Here is a 14,721-nt window from a genome sequence, read left to right as displayed (position 1 = left end):
TCTTTTTCCTAAAATTTGCTGAGTTCTTCAAATCCAAAGTGAAAAACCAAACATTGATGTTCTGCCCAGATTTACTTATCTGAGAAACTGTGGAGCTAAAATGGGCAGAAGCCAGAGTCGGTTCCATAAACGAGCCAAGAAAACCAATCTGGACCTCCGTATTATTTTACTGAATCTGCTCCCTCACTTAGACAAATTTATTCAGCATTATATACAGTTTAATTGGGGCATGCCATTAGCAATGCATAAGGAGAGCAGTGACTGACCTGCGAAGCAGGTCAGTCACTGCCTCCATGCATTGCATGGCAGGCACCTATTGTTCTACACCCAATAGAACGCCTGGATATTATTATTATTATAACAACTTCTTCCATTACCGTTAATGCGGCTCGTACCGCTGCGTGCCCACCCACAAAAGTGGTATCAAAACGTGTGTCTCGATCCCGGCATTGGAGCTATTACTTTTATTGGGGATCGGAGTTACGACGGCGACGTAAAAAGCGAAAAACGAGCGAAATTTCCAACTGCCGAAACCTTAGAGTGTAACTGAAACCAACTGCCGCTTTTTAGAGTGAGAAAAAGAGTGGAATTTTGACCCCAAAATAATTTTGAAATTGCTCTCATGGGTGCAAAAATTGCTCTATTGGTATGAAAGTCGGTCATGACATTGATACGAATGCCTGCTCTGGTAAAATGTTTTCAAAATTTCCCTAGGGCTTACGGTTTTCTGTCCAGGTGCTTCAGAGCAAAGTTTTGGGACAGGATAACTGACGTTCCTCCCCAGTGTTTTACATACATTTCTGAAAAATCTCTGAGCTCAGCGCACACCATTTTTCTCTCATCACTGCAATTACTGTGATTGAGCTACAGATATGAATCGCGGTAATAGATGAGATGAGAAATAGCCCTCTCATATGCTTCAAACGGTTTTTAGATCGGACTTACGGAACCCGAACGGGAAGCAGTCGTTCGGACTGCTTTTTCCATTAAAACTGACTGGGTGTCTCATAAAGATAGATAAGTCTGACACACACAGGGCACTTTCATCACTATAGCAACAGAATGCAGAGAGGGAGAACTGCTGGGGTTTGGACTACAAAGACTCTGTAGTTCTAAATATGGCGGAACACTTTAATACTGAGGGCAGAGCAGAAGGTCAGAACTACAACATGGCGGAACACTCAATGATTACAGAGGAGGGCTGAGCTGGCAGTTAGAACTACTTCCTGTTTTGGGCATTATACAGGTGGATTAACCAAACCACTGTTACACATTGGATTAGTGTGGTTATGAAAATTAAGTTTACTGAAAGTTTCAAAATAAAACTCTGAAAATTGCACTGACAAAAGTGCATCGCCGTAGGCGATGCAAAAATGAAAATCTTTTTTTTATGTTTTTTTTCTCAGGATAGTGAACTGCCTTGCGCAGCAAGGCAGTTCATTAACATTAGCATTTAATGGTTGTCTCAAAGATTGAAATCCTTCCCCAGCTTTCTGTCTCACACACACAGCAGTTGGCTGAGGGCCAATCGCTATAGCAACAGAATCCAGAGAAAGGCAAATCTGCTGGTTTGGACTACAAACCAGCAGCCATAACTGCCATAACTGTAGTTCTATCTATGGCCAAGACTCAGTTAAAACAGAGGCCTGAGCAGCATGTCAGAACTACAACATGGCGGAACACTCAGTTATTACAGAGGAGGAGTTGGCTGGTATTATAAACAACTTGTGCTTTGAGCATTATATAACTGATTTAACCTGATCACTATTACACATGAAATTAGTGTGGCAATTTCAAATGAAGCTTATTGAAAATTTTCAAAATAAAAGCCTTGACAATTTTTACATCATGTAATTGCTCTTTTTACATACATTTCTGCAAAAAGTTCTGAGCTCAGCGCACACCATTTTTCTCTCATCACTGCAATTACTGTGAATGAGCTACAGATATGAATCGCGGTACTAAATGAGACGACAAATAGCCCTCTCATACGCTTCAAACGGTTTTCGAATACGTATCACGGTTCCCGAATGGAAAGGAGTTGTTCGGACAGCTTTTTGGAGTGAAACTGGCTGGCTCAAACACATAGAATTGTTTCTCCCCCTGTCTGGAGAAACACAGGGGGAGGCTTGATCACTATAGCAACAGAACACAGACAAAAGCCAAACTGCTCCTTAGGACTACAAAAACACCATCTTTGTAGTTCTAAACACGATGGAACACTTTACTACAGAGGCCTGAGCAGAAGGTCGGAAGGTCAACATGGTGGAACCCTCAATCATTACAAAGGAGGGCTGAGCTGGCAGTTAAGAAGTGCATAATGGTGGAACTCTGACTTATTACAGAAAGAAGGTGAGCAGAATGTTATAACTACAGACAGGGCAGAATGTTCTGGGCATTATATATGAACTGGTTTAACCCAACCACTGTTAGACATGGGATTAGTGTGGCCATTTAAAATGAAGCTTACTGAAAATTTCAAAATAAAAGCCTGACTATTCCTCTCAGGCCTTTATTATGTTTTTCTCTCAGGTTAGTGCAGAGAGAACTACAGATTTAAATCGCGGTTCCATCGGAGACAAGAAATTGCCCTCTTATATGCTTCAAAAAGTTTTCGGATTGCTCTTATGGATGCTGAACAGTAAGCCGCTTTGATCAGAAAAACTAACTGCTTCAAAGAGTTGCTGCACTCCTCTCATGCTAGTGCAACGCCCTAGGCGTTGCAATAATATTAAGCTTTTTTCGCATTTTTTTTCCTCAGGATAGTGAACTGCCTTGCGCAGCAAGGCAGTTCATTAACATTAGCACAAGATTGTGCACAACATTAGCACAAACTTTAGCATTTTACTGCCCCCACTAGTGCACTGCCTTGCGCAGCAAGGCAGTGCACATCCTAACATCCTAACATCCTACATGAATATTAGTCTTCACGCTAATATTAGCATTTTGGCTTATGCATTAATTTCAACATACTGAATGGTACAGGTGCAGTTTAGTCAACATGTTTCTGACTCACCACAGGTTATTGACTACATTGAAGCTTTCTTTAGCATTAATGCTAATTTTTTGCATCAGAACGCTTGATTAAAAACCGACGGGCACACTTTGGCATGCCCCTTAAAATTTCTGCGGAATTTTCTAGTTTAGAACTGCAACTCTAAAGGTTAATAAGAGTTTAATTGTGTTCTATAATGTATATAAAGCAGCTTTGGTTCTTTACAAAACAGCTATTTCATCTTAAAAATCGTGTTGTAGCATCGTCTTCACCCAAGACGGTTTTCATTTCACAAAGTATCACATTTCAACACCTACCAGCGTTGACTTAAATGCCAGAGTCACGTCTTTATGTCATTTCCTGGAGTGCAGAGGTAAGAAATGACTCTACTTACAAAGATCACAAAAGGTCAAGACAGAAACATGTAATCAAGCATAAAAATTGGTTAAGTCATTTCTGTCTTCTCCCTCCTGGACTGTGAAGTCATCCCACAGGCACTGAGGTAATGAAAACACACCATCCACTTATTGTTGTAATATGTACCTAAATTACTCTCAAAATAATTTTTGTGGGGCTTTGAAACCATTATTTATTTAATATTTTATTTATTTTGTTTGTTTGTTTTTAAATGTAAAGATTTCAAATGAAACTTTTTCCATCTTTCCATCTTTTACAGCAGAAAATCCATCGTTTGTCAATCCAGTCCTTGTTATTAAAGCTTTAACTTAAATATAAATAAATGTAGTTTCTCTTGTTCCCTCTTCTCCTTTTTTGCCATCTTGTTTTGTGCTTCCAGCTTTATAATAATGTTTCCTCTGCACCATTTTGTCCTGATCTTTATCGAACTTCAAACATGTTGCTTCGCTGCCATCCAATCCTTCATTAGCTGCCGTTTCCCATCTAGATATTACTTGAGAGCACCCAATATACTCCGTTTTAAAGGAGTCTAATTACCTTTAAGTGGAGAACCTCGACTTCAATTGTCAGAGATTTATTTGCTGTTGGGCCGTCTCTGTTCATACAGGCTATTAACGATTACGGGACTGTCTTGGTGATTAGTGGATTCGAAAAACAGGCTTGAAAGCTTTTTAATTAGGCTACTGTTGATGAATGCTACTGTATGTATTTGATGGAGAAGGCTGCGCAACTTTGCTAAAAGCAGGAGGCAGAAAACGTGAATGTCAGCTCAGAAAATGTCAGAGTAGAAAGAGAAAGGTCTGGAAGTTGTTAATGAAGGATCAAAGATTATGAGTTTGCCCAAAAAACAAGTCATAAAAATTATACCAAGATGTGAAATGAGGCTTAAAGGACCAAACTGTGACTGTGGTTATTTTCTTACATGAGAAATTTGCACTAATAAGTATAACTACCTACACAATTATATTAGATGTGTATAAAAGCTGTGCATAGTGTAGAGATAAAGACAGTATATTTACACCACCACCTTGTTTTTCACAATTAATCAATTAAATTATTACTCTGACAGTAAAAATGCTAACGTAATATTTATTTTTACTGTTTTATTCCTTTAATTATGAACATCAGAACTGATTTAGCCTTTGAGTCACATCAAGACAAAGTTCAGATTATTTTTCAAAATATCTCGGACTCTAATGAAATTGAAACATAAAGCTTAGATTGAAAAAAAAGCTTCTTTTTTAGTATTATTTGCTTTTTAACATTGAAGTTATGCTACTAAAACAAAAGAAAAACTATTTTAAAGAGCCACCTAGTGGCAACTACGTCACCTTCAGTTGTTATAAAAATGCTATATATCAAACATGACATTGAAATATGATGCCTTGAAATTGGGCCTCTGTCTCTTTAAGAAGCTTCTACTCTTTCCAACACTCCGCCTTCAGCACATCATCACAACAGTTATGATGGATGCCACAGGAAATCCAAAGATTTTTCAAATATGCATGAAAGAATCAAATATTTTTGATGATGGCATAACATTTGGGAAAAAGTCAAATTATCAATCATTTAATATCTAAAAATTACATCATCAGACGGACCAAAATATAAAGCTAAGTGGAAGTTTTGGTATTTTAAAGACAAAAATGACAATAATTCATACAAACAACAAAAAATAAAATCAGACAAAATATTTTTTTTCCAAATCAGTTTCTTGAACTTTTGAAACGTTAACAAAACTGCAGGTGTCCGGTGAATTTTTGGTTAAAACATGCTTGTTCTTCATTTAGTGAAGAATCCAGAAGTTTTACTTGTAATAGTAGAAATACTTTAAAATAAAATTACTCAAGTAAAAATAAAACGTACAGTGTAGTAAAAATACTGAAGTAAATATAATTGAGTGAATGTACTACCCAACTCCTCCCTTTAATAAACAAAATCAGCCTTTACTCAGTGTGTTACTGATTAGATAACCTCTTCTTTGATGATCTGAAAGATTTAAATAGGCAATGAACAGGTTTTAGCAGCTCTGTAGAACAGAAAGAGAGTTTGTAATATTCAGCAGAGCTTTGAGGTTTCTTCCATCTAAACTGGGTGAGAGGCATTTTCACCTGGATGTTGAGTAATACTGGTGTTTGTGTTAACCTGATTTCTTTTTTATTTATAGAGGCTATCTGAAGTTGAAGTCAGGAAACATTTAAACCCATATGCTTGGACCCCAGAGGGTTGTGTAAACTGCGTGTCCATTACCGCGCTCATTGTACACAAGGGAGTTTATTTCACAGTCCCAGTCTGCTATTCCAGGTTCACCTGTGACACTGCAGAGTTGGGTTTGATGCTTATGAACGACGAAGCTGCTTACAGAAGAAGAGAAATCTCAAAGCCGCTGGGTTCATGAAACTCAAACCAAGCAGGAATTGAACTTTCTGCAGGAGCAAAGAGGCTGGTGATGAAAAGAAGCTCAAAAACACCACTTTTCTTCTATTTAGGAGAAAATAAAACTGTATTGATCCTGTTTTTAGTGCTATTATCAGATTATAATCAGATTCTTAAAAGTTCTTCATACCCTTTATCCCCCATTTGAACTGAATCTGCACCTTATATTGAGTCAATATGTACCTAATATTTCATTATTTGACAAAAATAAGATTTATATTTTAATATAAAATTATATTATATAGTTTTTTGGTTCAAAATAAGCTTTTTATATATTGTGACAACTCACACCAAGTCAAACTGCATTTATGAGGATTCAATCTAACAATTTCATGCTGTTCCCTCACATGCAATGACATGCTCTTCTGCTTGCTGAGCTGCCAAAGACCTCAAAGCTGACCAAACAATGACTTTGCTCTTTTATTCACCTAACCCAAATCCAACGGGGCACTTGTGGGCTTTTCTCAAACGTGGGATTTACAGTTTGGGAAGAAAATGCTCCTGGATGGGCCGTATTTAAGAGGCTGCGGCTGCTGAATCAGTAAAACCTGACAGCGAGCCTGCGACAACCACTGAAAGGAAAAGTGACAATATTTGCCACTGTTGGTTCTCAAAAAGAAATATTTCATAAATATAATAATAACGTCACAGCGGATTTAACTGTGTAGAACTATTCAGATATCAAGCAATTCAAATTCAGTTGCAGAAAAAAAGAGAAAAGTTAGGGAAACGACGTACATAAAAGCATGCATTACACGACTAAAATACAAAAGTTTTATCAGAAAACTGAAGGAAACAATATTGTTTTATGCCCAGATTTAAAGGAGGCAACAATCTCTCTCAGGTTTTCAGGAAGTTGGTTCTAGAGCTGCATGAACCCAGGAGTTTGAGATGGTTTGTACCTGATAATTAAATTTGAGCCCAATCAAACAAATAATCAATGAAAAATAGTCCAATCAATCCAACTTTATAAAATCAGGTGCAACAAAGGCTAAAAACAGAAATTCAACGACTGGAGACACAATTAAAAGATCCATATGATCAATAAACATCACAGACTAACAAAAAAGCAAAAAGGAGTATTGATATACAACATTAACAGAACAAATAACAGCAACAAAAATAAAATAAACAAGAAGGTAAACATTAAAATGGATACACTCAAAACAAAGACAAATCAGGATATCAGGATATACATTTTTCTTTTAATCTTGCAGTTATTTTCTCATTTGAATGATGATTTTCCTATTCTCTAATATTGCTTGATTAACTTAGTGTCACTGATATTTAGTCTGATAGGGAGAGAAAGAATAAAAAGATAAATAAATAAAAGCATGACAGAACAAAGAACAAAAAAATAATAAAATAAGTAGAGGATAACTAAAAAATGATCAAATAAAGTAAACAGACAGATAAAAACTGTTATTTGTAATAAAACAACTGATAACTAAAATAGTAGCTTCTCTCTTCTCCAAATTAAGTTGTACATATTAAATAGAAGTAGTTTGAGAATAGAGCCTTGAGGAACCTCACGAGATTTTTTTTCTGTTCAAATCTATAATAAGCAAACTTTATTTTGTCAAATAAAGTTTGAATCAGTTTATCATAAACTCTTTTTTCCAGTCAACATAACGACCAGCTGCATCTGAACCACAGGTTGAACCACACAGAGAAGCCGATTGGTTTCCTCCACAGCTTTACATCGTTTAGTTCAGTTTTCCAATGGCATCAAGAGGCTCAGCATTTGGAAGAAGCAGCAGCAGCCTTTCTGATTAAGCGCAGGCGGCTGCTGAGGCCGTCCGTCTGCGTGACATGACAGTGTTGGTTGTTCTTACACACTTCGTGTCAGCTTGGTGGCATTCATTGTGCTCCCTCAGCCTGAAACAAAGGCACTGATTAACTGGTGTGTTCCCTCTCAGATGATTCACTGCTTGTGTGCAACAGGCCTCAGAGCAGAGCAGGCTATGAAGCACCCTGCCGGCATAAAAGCCCCTAAAATGAGGTCCAGGCTAACATCGGCAAGCCTCATGCCAGGAATCCTTCCCGGTGTCCGTCTTCGTGCTGGGAATCAGCTTGTGTTAGATAAGTGTCTGCTGGAGCAACATGATGAAATACAGCTGACCAAAGCGTGACCAGGACCTTCACTCTGCAGACGTAACACAAGCATGGCACTGCATGATTCCTGTGGGATGAACGTTTGAAAAGAAAAATAAATCACTTCAGAGGCCGTGGGGATGAAAGCCACTTAGAGTTTATTAGTATCTTTTACTCTCTGTTTGCTTAGAGTGAGATGAAATAAATACTTATCGTCACTTGATCTTTTATTTTCAAAGCCTACTATTGATTCTGGCATCCAAGACAAAATATTGGCAAATGTTTATGTTGTAAAGCAGAGAAAAGACCCTCCACTTGTAGAAGTCGTTAAAATAAATACATCTGTTATTGCAGTGCCATAATTTCAAATCTAAAATAAAACTTTAAATTCAATTAAATTTATTTTGTGGGGTTTGTGTATTTTTACAGTGTGGACGGGTGTCAACACAGATGCTTTAAAATGGAAATTATACACAAAAACTTGATAATAATAATTATAATAATAGTAATTATACTATTCAGCGATACTGAAAATAAGACCAGACTTTTAGTCAACTAACATTTTCCTCCTTTCATTTCTGTTTGACTTGCTCCTATTTTGATTTGTGTACTAAATTAAAATACATTCATGTACTTACTAATAGGTTTATTCTTGATTATATAAGTGTAAAAACTCCAATACAATCATTCAATTCCAAGTGAAACTTTAAAATTGTGATTTAAAAACATATTTTTATGATATATGAATCTGTTTTTCTTCCTTGCAGGTGTGCCGAACTCCAGACCTTTGGAGTAACTTTTAGATGCAGAATATCAAGCTGATGAGGGGATTCAACCATCTGATTGTGATTAAGCAGGAATGTCTCTAAAAGTTGCACGATTAACTGATTAAGTGAAAGAATTTAGTCCTTCAAATTGATCATTGAGAAACATGAGACAGATGAGAAGCACATAATTAAACAGCCTCATCAATCCGTGTGTTTAATGCTCCACCGTTTACAAGGACTCACCCTCGTGTGCAGCTACAATGACAATGATAAGAAGTTCAATCATCCCAAACTTTACAATGAGTCAGTTTTTCTGTGAAAGCTGGAATGGCAGCACCCCGCCTGCACACCGGGGTCTTTTACTCTCCTCCTGTCCTTCAGGTGGTGGCAGCTATGGGACGCTGCTGTGGCAGGTCTAATCCTCCTTATCTTAATGACTTCTAGCGCTATCACCAAAGCTGCAGGAACAATCGACCTTCTCCCTCTTTTATCAGCAAAACACACTTCCCTCTCCAGTCCTGTCGCCCACCCCTGGTGTCAGATCCCTCCCCCTTGCCTTTCGCCCTCTGATTATCTTCATGTACTCAGCCAGAATCTTGGTGTTATTTATGTGGAGTCTCCTGCTCCCAGGAAAGTCTGGAAACCTTGTGAGGATATGGTGCTGTAGGCGCGCTTTTAGAAAGAGAGACGCGACCACACACACACACACACACACACCAAATGCATAACCTAAATATATGCTTTATACTTTGTCTTCTCGGTGACGGGGGAGTTTGAGCAGAGATAGCCGGAAGAAAAGGACCAAGAGTTGATACGAAGTTTTCTTCTCTAAAGGCCGCACACGGAGAGAGTTGGACCAGCAAACTTTGCATGATTTTGTAAATTATCATTTAATGCAGAGTTGGCATTTTTAATGGACTATTAATGCAACTTTTAGAGCAACTTTGCATTAAAAGTGTCATTATTTACCGAATGACACTTCATGACAACATTCATAAAGACTCCTTCATGTTTATGACAGTGTTATGTCAGTCTTATTCACACCTCTTCAAATAAAGTGTTACCAAATAATCTTAATGTTTTTATTTCCCTACTTTAAAGTTGAATTGTGATTTTGTGCTTTGCAGGAAACAGTAGTTTCACACATTCAGCTTAATATTTGATCTATTTTGTATAAGGTCTTGTTGGGTGACTTCTGCATCATATTTATTATTATTTTCATACTTTATATATACACATTGTCTCTAGAGCTGTGCATTTTCAATGTACATTGCCATATATTTAGCAATATACTGAACGACATGTGTTAGTTGTTATTTATTGTCACATGCTTATTTATTTATTTAAAATTTTATTGCATGCTATGCTGAGGCAAACAACCAAACAACTCCCCCCCCCCGTCCTTTGCTTTATCTTTATGGGCATTTAGAAAAACGTTAATAGGATCAACACTTCAGTTTTGCATTTCAGGAGCTCAGGATCGCAAACACAAGAGTGAGCCGTCTGTGTTTTTTCTAAAAGATTTCTATCAAGCAGTACATCATATAGAGTATTATTTGGTTTTCCTGGCCTCGTTTCACTGCTCAGAAGCTAACCTGAAGTGAGGTTTTGTTTCAAGAATCACATCATGTCTTTGATTGTTGGACTTTAAGCGTTAAAGGTTGCTGCTACTGAAAGGTCTGAGTGTGAAAATGAAAATTTTATTTAACTGCTTTCATCTTCACAATGTTGTCATGCAATAGGATTCAGTGGAGCTTTCTAAGCTTGTTTTATTTCATCCTACTTACATACAGGTTTTCTCATTAGTGCCTGTTTATTGGCCATACTGTTTCGAATCTAACAGATCCTGTTGATGCAGAGGCCATTTTTTATGTATTGTAAGTTCATTTCTAGCAAATATCTTATGCAGATTTTGACTAACTGTTTGTCTTATTTGTTTGTAGCCGGGCTCTGCCTTTTGATGTTGGTTCCTGGCAATGCTTTTCTAAAATATCTTCAATGATCATGGCTGTGCCTCTCTCATTTTATGTCCTTTTTTGTGTTTTCCTGCCTCTCTGTTGCATTATTCTCCTGGTTTTACCCTCATCAGGCCAGAGTGATAATAAACTGGAACCAAAATCCTCCTCTGTATTCTTAGAGATTGTGAGCAGCTCCTCTCCATATGCTTCAGGTCTACAGCCTGTTTTCGCTAAATTGACCATCAGTCAACACCTCGCTCTGCCTCCCTTCCTGTCGCTTCGACTCTCGCTCTTCAGCAATCGTGACCTCCAGGACTTGACTACACGCCACTCCAGGTTTGCACGTCTTATGTCCTGTGAGGTCAGCCTGATTGGCTATTGCAACCGTCTTCTGACCATTCATTAAGTATTTATTTTCTGCAATTGTTTTACTTTGTCATACATGAGTCAAAAAAAAAAGAAAAACCAGAACAAGACCCACTGCACTGACTGATTTCTGAACTCTTTCTGGGTTAAAACATTAGTATTGTTGTTTCTAAATGAATGTGAACTTGTTTTCTTTGCATTATTTGAGGTCTGAAAGTGCTGCATCTTTTTGGTTATTTTGACCATTTCCCATTTTCTGCAAAAAAAAAAAAAACAAAATTTTTGATTGTGCATGTTGTCAGTAGTTCATAGAATAAAAAAACAATGTTTATTTTACTCAAACATACACTTATAAAAAGTAAAATCAGAGAAACCTTAAGTGGTCTTTTAATTTTTTTCAGAACTGGATATAAACAAAATTATATATAACGCCCTTAAGGGATAGTATTATCTTATCTTATCTATCTTATCTTATACATATATAATTTTAAGAGTGACCTGATTGCTGACCTGATTACCTCTATCTGCAGTACAATTGTTTTCAATAATCATCCTGGCTCTACTAAATCATAAATATTTTTAAACTATAGAATATTTCATTAGTTGGATGAAAATAATCAGACATAGTTATAATCCTGGTAGCTTTCTTCTGCAGCATGGAGACAGGTTCTGTGTTTGTTTCTTAGACTTACAACAGCTTAACATTTCTTATTAATCCTGGATGAATTCACGTAGCTTTAAGAAAGCCACTTCAACAAGGCCTTTTATCTTCAAGTGATGACAATCTGCTTCACAGTTATACAAAATAAGACCTAAACTGCACAGAAATGAGCAGTGGCCCTGACAACAGCTCAGATAATCTTTTCCTTCTGGACCTAAAGAACAACATAAGCATTAATAATTAGAGTAATTTTCCCATTTTACACCACTGCATAGTAAACTGGTATTTCTTGAGCACAAAATGAGTAACTCAATGTTTTTGTTGTTGATGTGTCTGTTATCTGTGCTTAATGGACAATGAAGCGACCTGGCGGCAGGTGTAATTGCTTGGAGCCCAGCAGTGGGGGTGTAATTAGAGAGGCAGGGAGGAGAGTATGGCTTCACGGCTGGCACCGTTTAATGATAATGGGGCGCAACACCACAGCACCGTGGTCAGCTAATCATAGCAGGCCGGTCAGGACAGATCTGCGTGCGTCCGAGCCGTGACCAGAATGCAGAGCAGCAGCTCGACGGCTCTGTTCTACACCATTCACTCTGCGGGGGATCAGGCCTCAGATTATGGCTGCAACGCAGCATCACCCACATCGCTGTCATTAGAGCCGTCATGGATGGACGGGCTTTGTTGTAAATAAATAAAAGCCACCCACAAGATGGAATACTACTGTCAACAGTTCAACAAGCACTCCCTGTCCTGTAAGAGTGAGAAACATAACGCGTTGATCCACCAACGCTGCAGATATTACAGGGCAGAAGAGCTTTACTGTCAGCATAGTTCTCTTTACTCACTTTGTTTTCTTCAGCCGCTCTCCGTTAACTGTAAGTTATTGTTGTTTTCCATCTTTTTCTGTTCTTTTCGTTGAAAGTAGCTGCATCCCAGATGAAAGCGCTGATGGTTGGGCATTCTCCTGCTTTTATTTTCAATAGAAACTAAAAGGTTCTCCAAACCTCCTTGTTAATTTGTGGTTGTTTTCCCTAGCAAACATTGAAAGAGCTACTTCTCTAAAGTTCGGCACTAAATATGTGAATTACTTTTACTATTCCATGGGAAATGCACCTTGATCTGCTTGTTCAGCTGTTTTTCTTCCTGGTACGGGACAGTTGACAGAAATATTGGAGCTATTGGCTCTGTGTACTCTCTCTCTCTTGTATTTCTTTCATAGGAAGTACAATTTGTTTGGTGCTTTGCTGTGTTTCTTTCTTCTATAAAGTACTCCCAGTTTAGTAGATTTCTTTTAAACTACTTTTTAGTAGAATAAACTATTTACAGAGCTTATTTTCCAAAGAAAGTAGTCCTGGCTCAGTGTTTTTGTGTTTAACTATCTTTTTCTTAGACAGAAGTATTGTCAGAGGTATTGATGCGGTTGAATGTGGGATCCTTCTTTATTTTCCTTTCTATAAAAACACACCTGGGTCAGTATTTCTGCAATCAGTTATTTCCCTTTCCCTGCTGCTGCGGCCACTAACTTTCTGTACTCTCCTTGTTTTTATTATTAATTTATTATTATTTATTATTATTATGGAGTTATTTCCAACGTGAAATAACTCCAGGCTCAATACGTTTGTTTAACTGTGTCTCTTTCAGATGAAACCACTGATAGAGATTTTGCTTCCCTTGATTTTTTTCTACCAAAGCATAGTTTGCTGGGTTTAGCAGTATCTCGTTCCTAAATTGAGTCTTTCCTGGAGCTTATGCTGCTTTTAACTTTGTGTAGTCTTCGTTTTATTTCTCATATAAGGTCATCTTGAACTGGTACTGCTACTTTTCTGTCCTCTGAATCCCTGTAGTCATGTTGAGCTTTGCTTTACGTTAAAAGGCAGTTGATGCTCTCCTCTGTCCCCACATGCTTACTCCGGTTGAGGAATTGCTAGAAATTGAACAACTTGGCACAATTAGTTCGGCAATTGACAGATAATTAGTTTCACATGATCACCTGGATCATAGTTTGGATTAAACTGGATTTTATATATTTGGGTCTGAATCTGTTCATGTAACATCCAACAACCTCACATTTTAGTTCCCTAAATTCAAGGACATCTCTTGTCCAAGATGTTTTAGTTTTGTTTTAGTTATGAACCAAAACATCTTGTATTAACTGCAGGTCTGACTCACAGACAGACAGACTTACGTATATTTATGCATTCATGTGTGCACATGATAAGATGTTTCAGATTTATGTAAAACTATGACAGCGAAAATGAAAAACCAAAGTAGTAGATACACAATGAAACTGAAAATTTCTCTGTTTGCAACAATGGAAACTATAGATGAGTGTGAGAATTAACTCTTTCTCCTGACTTCCCTGTTGGGGGAAAAAAAAGAGTATCAAACCCTGAAGTGGATTATTAGTGGTTTTCTAAGAATGTTATCTGTTTTTACTGCCTGATGGGAGGCCGAATCATAGCTGAATTTAGACTTTCTATGTTTTAAATCTGCTTACAGTAAATCTCTAAAAATAAACAGCAGACAGATTTTTTTTTTATCATGATCAACAAAAATTTAAACCATAACATGTCAGGAACAGAATGAACTCAAAATGTTCTTGTATACCAGAAGATTTGATTATGTTATTATTAAATAGACCGTTGGTCCTTCTGGTTTTATCACTGAGCCCTCTCATGCCTATTATGGTTTCCTTGGGAGTATTTTGAAGCCTCTTCCTTTGAAGGTTAACCTACAACTATTTTTTTTCTCAGTTACTCTTTGAATTCTAGCATTTTTGTTGTCTTTAGTTTTTTGTTGCCTATGATTTGTTTTGTTCTATGAAACAAACTGATTCACCTATTGAACTAATTTAAGTTGGCAAGACATCACTTGCATTTTTCATTATTGAAAGGAGGCCTTCTTATTTGATGTTTTTTTTAAAGTACTTATATTTTCTCATACACTGATTTTAAATTTAAAAATGAATGTGTGTAAGTATCTGGTTTCAGCTGTATATATAAATCTAGTTTTTGGTGAATGTTTACA

The sequence above is a fragment of the Poecilia mexicana genome, unplaced genomic scaffold, assembly GCF_051168715.1.
Source record: "Poecilia mexicana isolate PSO_F unplaced genomic scaffold, ASM5116871v1 scaffold_5, whole genome shotgun sequence".
In the NCBI taxonomy this organism is placed as follows: Eukaryota; Metazoa; Chordata; class Actinopteri; order Cyprinodontiformes; family Poeciliidae; genus Poecilia; species Poecilia mexicana.
The sequence above is the reverse complement of the archived record's forward strand: the minus strand, read 5'-3'. Positions refer to the sequence as shown.